Here is a 16461-nt window from a genome sequence, read left to right as displayed (position 1 = left end):
AAAAAGGTCAAGGGAGCAGTTGCATTAGCAAAAAACTTAACATCATAGGCACACTGCAAATTTCTGGGGAGTGACTCAGAAGATGGGACAAAGTAAAGTAAGGCAAAGACTGAAGGATAAAGAAAGCAGACATCGTGCACCATTCATAAAGAATGTCAACAACAACCTGCTCAACTGTCAACAGGACATCAAAGGCAGATGGAAGGAGTACTTCCAGCAGCTTCTGAATGAAGAAACTCCCAAAGAAGCTATACTGCCTCAGGCACTGCCTACAATGAAAGAGGAAGAAGACTCTGCCTTTGAAGATGTAAGAACAACACTAAAGCAAATGAAGCCAGGGAAAGCAGAAGGTTCAGATGAGGAAATAGTGATTATGATCAAGATGAATTCTGATAGAAATATTTCCTAAAGGAAATCTCAGAGTGAACGGCATATCACAGATAACTGAAGAATAAGCATTCTACTGCCAGTGTAAGAACAATTTATTTTATTATTTATTTTAATTGTTTATTTTATTTTTTTTTATCAGGGAAGTTCAAATGGGTGCTGAACCCCTTTTCTGTGGAGGCCATGGGAGAAAAGCTCCATTGATGAAATATAGTGCAAGACTCCATGTAGATTACCACAGTAATTTGTGTTAGCATTGGTCTGGAGAAGAGCAATCTCACCTGATCTTGATCTTTAAAAGTGGGCAGATTCTTACTAAGACTTAATGTTATAGGTAATGAGTTCCATAGTTTGGAGATGTGAATGGAATAAAGATTTCCCCAGTTGAGTTACTGGTTTTGTGAGTTGACAGGCTTTGTTTGCTTTTGCAGGGAGGGTTGTAGGATACCTTTTAGACTTGGATACTTGTAGAGTTTATGTACAAAGTTGTGAGCTTAACTAGTTGATAGTAGCTGAGGAGGTAAGGTAGTTCTGGCCAGTGAAGTACTTTTAGGACAGTGCAGTTTCTGACTCTGTATGCTTGGTTGCAGGCAATTATGACAATTGTATTGTAGTAATGTTGTAGTCTAGAGATTTGTTTGGTGTGGAAATTTACAAGTATAGAGGAGGCATAATAAACAGATGATGTACTTTTTTACTAGATTAAATGAGGTACTGTTTATGCTGTACAATGTCCCATGTTTTTATATGTATTTTTTACTCCTTGTACATGCAGGTCAAACTTTTGTTTTTCATGTATAGTGATCCTAGCAGCTTTTTGTGTTAATTGAGAAATTCATTTTAACGATTTTAAGGTCCATGCTGGTGTCTGAGTGAGATTTAGAAGTTAAGAGAAGCATTTTTTTTCTTTTAGGATTTAGCAGAAGTTGGAAGCTGTCTAGCCAATCTTCAAGGGAAAAAATGAATGATTGCAATTGTTTGGAAATTTAGATAAGGCTGTCAGCATACTAAATGACAGACTGCATGGACTTTCTTGAGGTCATTTATAAAGATATTAAATAGTAGAGGTCTTTGAGAGATCCGTGAGACACCCTAACAATGACCGGAAAAAGGCAGATAGACTTGACTGCTGCACTACAGCTTGGTGTCTGTTTGTTAAAAAGTAGCTTAATCATCAGAGACTGGAAAGTGAGAGACCTGTATGCTGTAGTTCATAGAGCAGTTTGTCATGTGAGACAGTGGGAAAACATCAGATGGCTCCAGGAATAGTGGGATAGCCAATTTGCCATTGTTTTCATTAAGGCTGATGGTTTTGACAAAGTGTCCTCCTTTATGGAAAGGCTGGCTGTAAGATTTTTTTTTCAGAGAGCTTAAACATAGTCTTGTTGAATTGATCTGTTCATTAGTATAGACACAGTGTAAGCTACGACCTATGAACCAATTTCACATATTCTGCTGGGAGTATCTATAGCTAGTACTGTGGTGATTAGTTTGAGTAGAAGTTTTTTATAGTAGATGTAGGGATTGATGTTGGTTTGAAATAATTATTGTGGATGTCAGTGTGTAGATGGCTAGGATCATTAGTAATGCTGCTGTTTTAATGCATGTGGTAAACGTTTGGATGTAGTGAGTGCAGAAGCTGGTATTAACAGCTTCTTCTGGGAAGGGTGAGGTTTAGAAATTGTTGCTTGCCCTGCTGGGGTGTAGTGTCTTTGTGGAATCCCAAAAGCTTTTAGGGTTGTTTTACTAGACTCTTGAAGTGTAAGGTAGTGTTTTTTTTTTTATTTGTGGTGACTACTTTTAATAAGGTTATAGAAGTACCTGAATGCCTGGTGGCTCTATTTATTTTTTATTTATTTATTTTATTATTGTTGTTGTTATATATTATATATAATTATATTAAATATTAATAAGAGGGGTGGAGCCTGAAAGGCTAACTGAAAGCAGCAGTATTTTAGAGCTCCATATAATTAATTAAATAAGACAGGAAAAATATTCTTTTTTTTTCTTCAAAGTATAAAATCTTATAAAGTACTAATTTACATAATTATAAACTTTGGTGAAGTTTTACAAATAATTTCCTCTCAAAAAGCTTGGAGATATATTCACTTGTTAAAATGAGCAACTGAAAGAATTCTTACCAGGATGCTGCCTTAAAGAAGGAGCTACAACAGATGGCATCTACCCTGCAGGAGTTGTCTTTGAAGATGGATGATTTAAAGAGAACCTGGAAAATCTTAAAAAAAAGCAGTCAAAAACAGGCTGACACCCTCAAGGAAATGCTATACCACCACCAGACAAGGATAACAGGAATATAGGTGTCTCTAAATGATTTAGAAAGCACTTGGGGAAGAGGAAACACAGAAAGAACTGCTTCTTAAAGAAAACACTTGGTTGGTTAATAAAGTAGATGACTTGGAAAATAGGGAGAGGAGAAATAACATCAGGATTTTCTGATTACATGAAAACACAGAAGGTGAGGATATTATTTCCTTTTTATCAAGCTGGATCCCTGACTTTTTAAATTTAAAAGAGGGACTTTCCTTTGGCATTGAAAGGGCACACAGACTCTCCTCCTAGGTCAATAATTATCAAATTTCTTTCATACTTGGACAAGGAACTGATATTAAGATCTGCTTGGAGGAAGGCACCTCTAAAATATAAACAGAGCCTGATAAGATTTGATAACGACTATTAGTCTAGAATAATGGAACAAAGGAAAGAAGTGTGGCCAATGATAGTTTCTGAAACAAAATAACATCAAGGCACAATTTGCATATCCACCTAAGATAAGAATACTGTATGCCAACGAGATGAGGACTTTTATTGACTTAGAGGAAGCCTCTTCATTTATTAAAACTAATAATGTAGTTACTTTACCAGAAGATATGGATTGGATGTCACTTTCTCTCAAGAGAACAAAAGAAACAAATGTCTGGACAGATGTCAAAAAGAAGAAGCAAAAGACTGATACTGTTACAGCCAAATCTCTCAAAGCATCTACTATGTTATGAATTGTTTTAACATTACTTTAAAGGACCAATTTTACTGCTTGGAATTTTAAAACAAAGGTAACTAACTACTGGAATCTTTATCTATATTTTTTTAAAATAGATGACACATGAGAGTTTTCACATTACATCAGGTATGTAAAACAGGGTACTTTTCTTTCACAGAGGGAAGGTTATATAGCACATAAAATAGTTATACTGTAAATCAACATACATAGTATATGTTTATTTTCTCTTAATTTTCTCTCTTCTTTCTCTCTTTTGTCATTTATTTTAACTGCATCTTGTCTCCCTTTCTAAATTCACTCCTATTAACTATACTAATATAGTCTGTATATATTTAATAACTTACTATCTATACATAGATAAATAATAGTCTAAAATAATCTAGTTTTAAGGTAAACTAATTGGAATAGTGAACTTAATTAATTGTTATTACAATATTTATTAGGTTAATGATAGTCACTGTTATGCTTATTGGGATTGGGGACATGTTTGTGATTAACTCTGAAATGTTCCATTCATGTACATATGTCCTTTGAATTATTTCCTTTTAGCATTAACAAATACATAAAAAGGAGGGAAAAATGTACTGTTGGTTAAGAAAAGTGAAGCTTTCTTCGCATTCTATTTGCATTGCCATAGCAACAGTAAACAATTGCTGCAGTTTCTAAGGACACTGTGAATCTGCAAAGTGCATTTAGTCTCACAGATAACAAATAATAAGAAAAAGTAATGTTTAGTTATTAAAATGAAAAACAAACTAAATAAGGTAAAATAAATACATAATAGGATTATTTGTAATTATACCATGACCCCCCCCAAAACATGCATGCTGATTGGCCAGCGTGCCCGTTGTAAATCGAGTTATACTAATGGAAAAAGGTCCGGTCGCCCGGACTTTTTTCCATTAGTATAACTCGTTTTTCTAAAACACTGTCTCGCTATGTTAAATGGGTTTAACATAGCGAGACAGCTTTAAAATAAGCAACGGAGATCTCCGTTGCTTATTTTAAAGCTCTCGCTATGTTAAACCCATTTAACATAGCGAGATGTTAGTTAACGGAGAAAGCAAGATCTCCGTTGCTTTTTTAGTTTCGCTATGTTAAATGAGTTTAACATAGCGAGACAGTTAAAATAAGCAGCGGAGATGTCCGTTGCTTATTTTAAACTCTCGCTATGTTAAACTCATTTAACATAGCGAAAAAAAAGCGGAGATCTTGCTTCTCCGTTGCTATACAACTCTGATGTACTGCGCAGGCGCAGTACATCAGAACTGCCGCGGATGCCAGACATCTGCGGAAGGGCAGTAAACAGGCATTATACTATGCCATTATTTAAGAAAAGTAACAGTTTCTTTTCTTAAATAATGTCATGGTATAATAGCAATAACCCACTTCTGGGTGTGGGTAATGCTAAATTTACCCACGGTTGGCTTTGTTTGGTCCCTCGGGCTTCGCCCTTGGGACCAAACCACGCCAACCGTGGGTAAATTTAGCATTACCCACACCCAGGCGTGGGTTATTGCTATAATATTTTATGATTTATCCTCATAGGATTAGATATTCCTGGAAAGACAACTGAAATGTTCCCAAACTACATGTGCACTGAAATGTAGCTGCTTGATTAAAAAGTATTACTCACTTTAACATGCTAATTTCACAACCTGTGTGCACTATAAAAGTTAAATTTTATATGTTACTTGAAATTGTCAGTCTCTAGAGCATATGAAAAGATACATATTACGTTTTGCAACTTGTTATCTTTGCAGTTACCTCACACTCTGTACAAACTCACTTGGTAACTGATAGCTATTCATTTAAAATATCAGTTTAAATATTAAATGTGCCCTTGAAATGCTGTTGACATTTTGACAAAATATAATCTGAACTGTAAAATGAATGACTTGAAAGAAGTGAAGTAATGCATAGATTTCAAAGACAGTTCTTGACACTACAGTAAAAGTAAAAATATATATTCGCAAGGAAGTATTGAAATGTTTTAGTCTTCCAGTTAAAATAGCTTACTGTCAACATTTTACGATATCAGAAAGTTTGAAGAGCTAGGAAATTACTATTCTTTGTCTTTATAATGATTATTAGACAGATGTTAGACTCTGCTTAGTTTAATGAATTGTGACATATGTTTGAGGAAAAGTGGACTCAGTTACTGACATTGGACTACACATTCCTGGAAACTCAACTGAAATGTCCCCAAATTACTTGCGAATTTAAATGAAACTGCCTGATTAATAAGCATAATTTACTTAAACAATCTGAACCCATAAGCTATCCGCTCTATATATGCTACATTATATATGTCACTTGCATATGACAGTCTCTAGAGCACACGAAAAAATACATATTATTTATGCAACATGCTGTATTGCGGTGGTGGTGCTGCGGTAGCATTGTCACCTCATAGCAAGACGTTGTCCCATTTGATTCTCAGCTAGAGCATCTTCTGTGTGGAGGCATACGTGAATGGGGCGTGCCTTCGTTGAATGTTGTGTGTCAGGGCTGGTAACCCGGTACGTAAAAATCCACTACCAATCATTAGCGGACCGGAGTTCCGCTGTGGCGACCCCTAACCAGGAAAAGCTGAAAGACACACACAAACATTTTTGCAACGTGCTCTATTTGCACTAACCATACATTCTAAACTAACTCAATTGGCAACTGACGAGTTATTTATTTGAAACATCAGTCTAAATATTAATTGTGTCCTTGAAATATTGTTGCCTTTTTGACAAAACAAAACCTGAATTGAAAAAGGAATAATTTGAAAGTGAAGTTTGTTTGTGTCTTTCGGCTTTTCCCGGTTAGGGGTCGCCTAGATGGCTAGATGTATTTTCTTTTAATGTGGGTTTTCATGTCATTTCAATGAATGTGAGTTTCAAGGGCAGAGAAGTTTACTGCTCATGCTAAGTCTGTTTTCATTGTGAGACCACATTGTTTATTTAGCAAATGGCTGTCAGTGTTTGTGTTATTTTATTTCAATATCTGTAATCATTGTAGAAGTAAATAAGAAAACAGGTTCCTTGTGTCTTTATTTAAAATATCCATGATAATTCTTTCCATGGCCTTCCATACAAGACTAGTCAGACTTATGGTCTGTAGTTATCTAGGTCAGTTGAAGGCCAAACCTTGTGCTGAGGAGTGACTGTTGCAGTCATCCATTCACTAAGCATGAAACCAGTTAGGAGGGCTAATGCTGAACAGTGATTTTGGAGCGTTTGATAGCTCATATTTCATGCTTTCCGAGAGGTATCCCAGGATATTATCAGGGCCCATTGAGGTAGTATTCTTTGCCTTGGAGAGTGCATTGAAGACTTGTTTGCTAATAATAGCCAGAAGAGTTATGGTCGAGGGTATCTCCTGAGAAGTACTGAGGGGAAGAAGGGGTGAAATTTGGATTAAATTTACCTGCCAGCAGGTTTGCTATATCCTCCGATTCCTTTTAGGTGGTTCCACTTACAATTTGTTCAGCCCACTGTCGTGTTACCTTTGAGGTTGTGGTTATCTTTTACCTGGGTTTATCTTTTTCCCTCATATTATGCTTTGGTTGATTTAATCACAGTTCTGAGATCCTTGTTTAGTTTAGCAAGAGTGTTTTTGGCTTTCTGAGAGTTGCATTTATTTTTGCATGCAGTGAGTATTTTATGCTGCCCATAGGGCTTTATTTTTGAATTTAGTGTTATATTTACTTCTGAGGGGGAAGATGTGCCTATACAAATATTTAAATATGCATAGAGCTTGGCAGCAAATTATTCTGTACAGTGGAAGTTTGAAACAGGCTTAGTAGAGGGACCCCATCCCCAACTAATGCCCTGTACCTAGCATAGTCAGAAACCAGCACTACTCAGATATGTGCACACAAGATCGTTTACAATAGATTACAAGGGGGCTGAGAATGGTGTGGTAAATGTTTCTTTAACATTTTTCACAATCAAACCTGAGTGTCTTCATTTATTCTTTCAGCATGTAACATCATAGAGCTATACATAAAGTAACTATGTTTTCATTTTGTGGGAGAGTAGGGAGGCAGCCTCCATTTGCAGATATGCTTTTTGTCTTTAGAAGCTATTGTCTTCTCGGCATATTGGGTGGTATTGTGTTAGCTCTTAACATTAAGTGTTGGGCAAAACTTATTTCTTCCTTGAATTTCTTTTCATTTCTTTCCAATAATTTTATTCAGACTATCACTGGATCATAAAACTAGAAAAAACTCCAAAATAGTACCTTAGAGCATGTACAGTCCCACTGGTTCTGGGGCCTAGGGTAATTTTCTTCCTTTAACCAATTTCCATTCAGCAAAGGCTTGAGAGGGTAGTAAAGATGTAACTTTCAACAGCTTTAGTTTTTGCTTGATGGACTCCCATGGGTACACATCTCCATTTATTGTCAGCGGCAGTATGACCAGACCCAGCTAAAATGTATTTGTTGTTAGGAATGTAAGGTTTACTATTCCAAAAGGCTTAGTATGAGTGTAGGCCATAGGGGTGAATAGCCATTGCCATGTGACCCATGCGGGTGGAAGGGAGGTAGTTGTGGCTTGTAGCTTGGGTGTTACCTAGGGAGAGCACTATATGTTGTACCTACAGACCATAACACTGTGGAGCATGTGCTGCCTAGAGCCTGCCAGTCCTTTAGTCAGCAGCCCTACTGGAGCTCTAATGAGCCACTATAAGGGTTAGGAGCTGCAAGGGGAAGAAGACTAATCTGGGTGGGGGGGGACTGATTGATCTACCCTAGTGTAAATAGAAAGGTATTTTGTTTTTTGACTTAAGGAAGTACCTTTGGAATGAAATGTTCATGCTGCTTCTTCATGTAAGTAAGTGCTACCCTGGCATAGACTTGCCAGTGATCTGTTCAGAGATCAGCAATGTGAAGGGGCGTGGCTTGGTCAGCAGTGTTAATGTGGGTGTGGCTCCTTGAGGGGGCAGCAGTCTGGGAGATACGAGTACAAATTTGAAAATCCAGGCTACACCCCTGGCTCAGTTGATATTGTTGGTTAAAGGTATGAGTGATAATCTAATAGATCTATCTTTATCTATTGGATTAGGAATGACTTTCATTCCATGTTTAATGGGAAATTCATATTTACTTGTATTTGATACTTTAGAATTAATGTTTTATAGAAGAACTTTTTTAAAGCCTGACCAGAATTTTACCCTACTTATATTTAAAAAGAAATACATTAAATTACACTCCCAAGTTTGCACACACAAAAATAACATCCAATGTTATCAGAGAATATGGTATAACTACTATAATCAAAATAAAAAAAAAAGAAGCAAATAATTTCTCCCAACAATAACTTGAAATGGATTTAACATTCTTATCATTAAATACTAATGGCTTAAATAATGCAAATAAAAGATCAAACTTACTAAAATATTTAAATCTAAATAAGGCACAAGTAGTATTTCTCCAGGAAACACATTTTAAAACTAATGATAGCTTTATTTGGAACCGTAGGGACTATACAGTCTTAACTCATTCTTCCTATAGAACAAAGACAAAAGGAGTATCAATTCTCTGGAAGAAAAACATAATCACTCCCAAAGTTATTTATAAATATGAAGACAAAGACGGTCTACTAGCATTTGTTATAATTACATTTAATAACAGAATATGGACCTTAGCTAATCTATATTGGTTCCCAGGAATTGGAGCAGGAATGGTTAAAAAACACCTAGATTGTATTTCCAACAATTATAAAGAAACTCTTATACTGGGAGACGACTTTAATTGTACCTTAGAAGCTTCTGAAACAACCAAGAAGTAATTTTTCATAGCAACTATTTCAAAATCCTTAAAAAAATGGATTGATTAATTTCATTTAATAGACACTTTTAAAGTAAAAAATGATAAATCCTTATTTTCCCATAGAGACCATAGATTTGAAACACAAACCAGAATAGACAAATTATTCGATGTTCAAGATTTACAAACAAAAATCCTTAACTATGCAATAGTTCCATGCCCCTTCTCAGATCATGACTCTCTGATAATGAAGCTCCAAATAGATTTTAAACCTTTAATCCTCTCAACTAGAATTCCATCATATATCACGAAAATTAAAGAGTTCAGACCCTGGATGTTGTCAGAACTACAATTATTTCTTGAAGTTAATAATACAACAGAAATCAGTAGAGTCATGGTTTGGGACTCATTAAAAGCATATGTATTTGGTAAGACCCTTAGCTGGTACAAAAAGAAAGTTAGAGAGTGGGAATCTGAATCATTAGACTTGCAAACCAGACTCTTGACAGCAAAATCTAAAAAAAATTAGAATTGTCCAGAAGTCAAAAAAGAACTAGAGGAATTAAATAAAAATATAATGAAATTTTAACACACAAAATGTGTCTAGCCTTGGAAAAATTAAAAATAAACTCATTAGCCACCTCCCCCAGATATCTACATAACTTATCTACAAGAATTAAAATACAATCTAAAGCAAATAACATTAGTAGTATACATCATGAAAAGAAAGGGAAAAAAGTATCAGATATAGGAGACATCCTTGAAGCATTTCAGTTCCATTATATGGAATACTTCAAAAAAGAAGATTTAGATACCAACCAAATAAACTTAGATACAAACCTTATCAATATAAAAAAAATTCCCGAAAACTTATAACTAGACCTACAAAAACCTATATCCTACAAAGAAATCATTGACAAGATAAAAGAAAGTAAATCTAACAAAGCTCCAGGGATAGATGGAATAATTACAGAAATTTAAAAACTCTTCCCTTCAACAGTAATCTCCCTTTTTCAGAAAACTTTGCTCGAAGTCCAGTCAGAAGCAAAAATACCACCCTCATGGAAATATTCTCTCATAACACCAATTCAAAAAGATAATAAAACATCAGACCTTTGCACTTCATACAGACCCTATATCATTACTGAATAATAATTACAGAATATCCATGTCAATCCTAGCTAACAGAATGAAAATCCCACTTTCAAAGACAATTAATAATGATCAAACTGGATTTGTATATAACAGGCACACACATTATAATATTAAAAGGATACTTACTTTATAGATTATGAAGATAGAGAAACACTTGTAATCGGATTAGACATAGAAAAAACCTTTAATTTCCTCAACTGGGAATATCTATTTAAAACTTTAGGATTATTTGAATTTCCTCCTCCCTTCATCTTATTACTAAAAACATATATTAATAACTTAGCCTACATTAAATTAGGTCCTTTCACCTCAGAATCTATCCATATAACAAAAGGTACTAAACAAGGATGCCCCCTTTCTCCTATTTTATTTGCTTTGGCTGTAGAAATACATGCAGAAATAATACGGAATAATCCAAGAATAAAAGGAATAGAAGTCTATGACCAGTACATATCTAAAATAATGTTTTTTGCTGATGATTTTTTATTAACCCTAACAAACTCCAGACAGTCATTAGGAGAGCTAGAAGAAGTGATGCAGAAATTTTATAAGATTTCAGGTCTACACTTTAATAGATCAAAATTTCTATTTCTAAATAAGAAAAAAAGAACTACAAGCTACAGATAAATCCATCATAGGAAAACAAGAACTTATGCTAAATTATTTAGGAATAATGTTATGCAAAAATATAAATGAAACAATATTAATAAATTATAAAAACATTATTGAAACAATAAAAATATATATAGAAAAGTAGAACAAAATTATATTAACTTTTGAAGACAGATTGCAATTAATAAAAATGGTCTTATTGCCAAAAATACTATATGTAGCATTAGCAATACAGTTAATTCCTGAACGATGCATTCTTAAAGAAATAAACTCATATTTAATAAAATTTTGATGGTATCCCAAAAAGAATAGAGTAGCTCTAACTCATCACATTATACCCTGGAAACAAGGAGGATTGAACTTCCCAGAAATAGAAACATATATAAAAGCATCTGTGCTTAAAACTACAATAGACTGGATAAACCCAAATTATTTTGCCATCTGGAAAGAATTACAATGGCTATATTAACAAATTAATTTAATCTGTTAAAAAAATGTAATAGTAGACAAATCAAACAAACCCTGGTACATACTATGCATAAGTATACAATATAATATAACAAAACCTTCTAAAACAACACTGATTAATCATTACATCAATTCCTTTAGGAAACTTATCAATGCAAACATAAATCTAAAACTTTGGTTTGACATTTTAACCCCATTTACCATCACTAAGAACTTTCCTCACAAAATATATAGGGAAACAATAACTTCCTGGGAACAAAATGGATTTTTTTGCTGGTTTCAATGTGTAAATAAATTAAATGTTTTAGATATACATATGATAAAAGCTGCTTACAATATTCCAACACAGGATTGATTAACCTTACAAAGCATTCTAATGTACACTCAAGATTTATGCAGATTTGCAGATTAATTAATAATTCCTTATTTAAAGATATTCCAAATCTAATAAGTTTTCTGTATGAATTTATATACAATAGTTGTGAAAAGAAAAATTCCATTTCAAATCTATATAAAGAGTTAATAACATATAAAACAATTCCCAAACCATCATACTGGCAGTTCTTAACAAAAGGTCAGTCATTGCTGTTAACAGAAGAAATTAAAAGTAACATCTTACTATCAGTTAATAACACCTCTAACACACAGTACTGGAAAATGTTTAACTGGAAATATTTACATAGAGCATTTTTAACACCAGATAGAAGTAAAAGATCAGTACTACTACAAATGTTTTTTTGCTGGAGGTGTGAAAAGTCAAATAAAGCAGACTGAATTTATATTTTTATGAATGTAATAAAATTAAATCATATTGGAATGGAATCAATCATTTTTTACAAGCTTTATTTAATGAATCCTTTACCTTAACTAAAATATTGATAATACTAAATGTAAATTAAGGTCCCTACCTGAATAAGACAAATATGTATTTGTTATGGACAATACTTACTATATCTAGGAAATGCGTAACCATAAGGTGGAATTCAAATACACCCCTGACCTTGGAAGAATTCTACACTTTACTGAAGACAACTGCATTAATGGAAATAAAAATCAAAGAACTACGAATCTATCCCAGGCCATTGGTAAATAATCCTTGGAAGAAAGTTATATTTTTGTTGAACACTACAATAATCAGTATTGTATCTCTGATAGCTGATCTGTTAATTCTATATTTAATAACATACAGCGTATATAATTGAAAGTCAGGCTATTGTAAATATTGTATATAGTTTAAAATATTTAAAAATATTATGTAAATGTTATTTTAATTGAAAATAAAAAAAATATTTGAGAAAAAATATTAATATATATTATATTATGATTATTATTATTGACTATTGTGTTTTCTGTTTTAGCCTGGATGTCTAAGCTTTATATCGTTTTTGTATTCATTCAAGTTGATTGTGTTAGCCATGGAGCAGGATATCCTCCTCATGGTTGTGCCATTTTATTGAGTAAATCTGGGCAAATTTGTTTAAATTCTAGTATTGCACTTACTTAATGGTAGATATTTCAATGTGCTCCAGTTACATGATTTTAGGTAGATGTGAATATTTGTTTATCATGTATGCTAGTGTTGCAAACTTCATAGTGGTGTTGTTTGGGACACATAAGAGGTACCTATAGGCATCAGATAGTAGATGGTTGCTTGCAGTAGTTGTAATTTTACTAGAAGTGGATGTCAGAATCCAGTCTGTTGTTCATGAGTTACTGACTGATTTATTATACCTTGAGGGTAAGGTGTGTGAAGTTATATACATTTACTGAGTGCAGAGATGTGTTCTTGGTGACTGCATTCCAATATATGTAAAAGTCACCTAAGCTAATTGTTTCCTGGGGGATTTTATTAACTCCTCATGTGAGTTTATCTTCACCTGTAGGGATATTATTGCCTGGGAAGATTTATAGAGCAAGTAAATAGATGCTTTTATGATTACATTTAAAGAGTTACTTACTTCAGTATAATTTAATTGGGGAATAGTGTGTTGGTAGTGGTAAATTGAAGTGTGTTAGGATAAAAATGGCTACCCCACCACCTTTTTTTGCATTTCCTATACAGACATATAGTATAATGTAGCCAGGATGAAGCCTTTCCTCATCTCTAGTTTCTTACAACCATGCTTCAGTTATGGTGAGGATGTATGGTGTATGGTCATAACTAAATGCTAGTTACTCTGTGAGTTTACTCCACATAGTTCTTAGATGAAGTTTGTGAAGTTTAGAGGAGACTTACTGTATGCTTTGGAATGTGAGCAGATTAACTTGTTTCTTGGACCAGGGTTAGGGTGAATATCCCCACACAGAAGTATAGAGCATGGTAGGATGTAGATGGTGGGTAAATATTTGTATTTGGCTCATGGTAGTGTGGGTAAAGATGACAGAGGGGACATTTACAACTTTGGACAGTACAGAGATATAAAAAATCTGTCACACTGAATGAAAATGCTAGAGAGGTTGATTGATAAATAAATTTGCAGAGTAGTAAAAAGTAATATGAGAGAACAGCAGTTCATGATCAAATCAGGATGCCTCACAACTGACCTAATGTTTACAGTGAGATAGATTGTTGAGAAAAAAGTAGAGATGAGGAAAGACTCCAAATGGACATTCCTATACTTGGAAAAAGATGATGACAAGGTCACAAAAACAGTCTTGCAAAGAATAAAAGACCTGAAAAAACTGGCAGGACAAGCTGTGTATATGAACTCAATGACACAATTGTGAACAGTGTTCAGACTTTCATATAGGTTACAAGTGGGAGTGGATGTGCATCAGAGTTCAGCTCTGAATATTCTGCTGTTCATACTAATAAATAGTCTACATTAGCAGACAGGTCAGAGAGGACAGATCAACAAAGCTGCTATATGCAGACAATATGGCATTGAAGCAGACTCTGAATATAGTTTCATAAGTGATTACTAGGTTAATCACTCTGAGGACCTATTTAAGCCTAGCCATGCTTTCCAAATGTATCTGATAAGTTTTGATACCCCAGGGTTATTTTAAGGGGTATATGTAGGCTTGAGCATGGGTGGTCAAGCATTTATAGGCTGCCTCTGTCTACTGGAGACATAAGTGCTAGACAAGGGCTAAATTTCTTATTCCCCGTCCACTGGTCCAAGTTACACTTGAATTGGGTTAGGAAAGAATGCTGTTTCACATGAATGGGAAGCCTGTTCAAGGGAAGGGGTAATATCGAGACACATATATGCCCCTCCAACATGTCCTGTTAATGTTGCAGATGAGATTGAGGTCTCATTGGGTAATTCTATTTTGTGGATGTGCAAGAAGTCCATCAGAGCAGGATCAGACAATGCTTTGTAGGAAAGGCATAGACTGGCTCTCAGCAGTGTTAGTAAACCAAGTACAGGGATAGGGCTTTAAGGAGGTCTGTGTAGGAGATGACACTCCAATTGTTGCATATGTCTGGTCAGTTACATACCAAAGGGGGCATTGTGCTCAATGATTCATATGACAAGGAATGAGAACAGCAGAATAATGACATTCTTGGACCTAGACATAGGGGTTTGTACCTAATTTCATTAGTTTCTCGGCAATGCCCATGTAGTATTGTTTTACAGACATTTCACAGCAAAGCATTGTATTAATGTTAGGAATTAAACACTTGCAGTGTCAGTGGTGCAACATGTAACACACGCACACCTTTGGTGCAGAAGGTTGTGGGTTCTATTCCCAACCAAGTTTGATGGATTGCTGACACTGCAGTGCAGCATGGGGGTGGGGTACAAATTGCTGTGTGTGTCACCCTAAACATGAGATGTTAAACTGAAGTCCCATCTGCTTGAGTTGGTAATAGCTCTGGTGGATGATTCTATGGTATCTATCGAATATAGGAAGAGAAGTTCTCCAATCCCCTGAAAAGAGGCTAATAGCTTAGTGAGATTCATCAACAAAGGATAAATAAAAATAAAATATCTGGGGCTGCAGAGTGGTACAGGATGTCACATTGCTGTCTTACAGCAAAAGATTCTTTGTTCAAATCTTAGCTTGGGTACCTTCTGTGCAGAGCCTTCAAGTGTTCCCTGGAATCACAGAATTTACAAGGTGACTGAATAGCAAGACCATTACCCGACTCCCTTTTCAAGAATGGCCCACCCAGTCATACCCGGGGTGAATTTATGAATACCCTTCCAGCTGTCCATCTCCTTTTTAAAGGTATTCAATGTGTCACCCTGCTTAACTTGGAGAACAAATTTGTTGCAAAGAAGGGGAAGGCATTGTGTGGCAAGTCTTTCCCTTCACCTATTTACTTTTTGGAGCAGATTTAGATCTCTGACTATAGTGTAAGTAGGACTGTTTTATTTTTTGGACATTTGAGAATTTTTGGAATTCTGGGTCCCTTTGCATTTTGTGGGTTCTCTTGTTTCCTCTCACCTCCTAACAATGTGTAGTAGCTTGATTAAACAAAATACATTGTCCCAAGGTTTGTATGTGGTGAATATAGAAGAAAGCACCGACATTCATTCCCTGTTTCCTTATTAATTTCCGGGGATGGTGCTTGGTTGCCACGGGGTCACTGTAGGAGTCAGGTGTAATTCATACACATGGATGGATGGAGCTTATATCTGTATTATATATTGTAATTACAATAAATAAAAATCATATATTTATTTATTATGGTTACCGTTGGTGCTTATACATGCAAACGTTTTGTTTGTTAACTTTTTCCTTAGCACTTTTCCTGTGGTCCTCCAGAGGTTTCTCATGGCCCTGGTCTACTGTCAGGTGGAACACTCAGCCTAGCCTCAGAGGTACCAACACACCTCTCACCCACTAGCCACTCCTAAGTGTGATCTGTTTTACTGTTTTCCTATTACTATGGATGGACAATTTCCCACAGTTTCTCCAGCCAGCTTGGTCGACATGGGCATCCTGAGGCAGTGTAACAACTGCCTCATGTTCATTGACAACCCTTTCTTTACTCCTAGTCCACACAAACATAACATGTGAGAGATTCGGTTATCTTAAGAACCTTGAATCCATGCTTTCTCACACACCAGTCAATACATATGACAATGAGCGGTTTGCCAGCATGC

The 16461-nt window shown here is 35.0% G+C and overlaps 1 protein-coding gene across 1 annotated transcript in view; it reads left to right on the top strand.

Moving 5' to 3' along the window:
- The window catches only part of RUFY3 (RUN and FYVE domain containing 3), a 1044108-nt gene that overhangs the window by 811132 nt on the left and 216515 nt on the right, over positions 1 to 16461 (top strand). The window lies entirely within an intron of this gene.

Source organism: Protopterus annectens, chromosome 2.part0 (genome assembly GCF_019279795.1).
Source record: "Protopterus annectens isolate FY-2018-M chromosome 2.part0, PAN1.0, whole genome shotgun sequence".
NCBI classification, from domain to species: domain Eukaryota; kingdom Metazoa; phylum Chordata; order Ceratodontiformes; family Protopteridae; genus Protopterus; species Protopterus annectens.
Note: the sequence above shows the minus strand (reverse complement) of the source record. Positions and strands in the feature narration are given on the sequence as shown.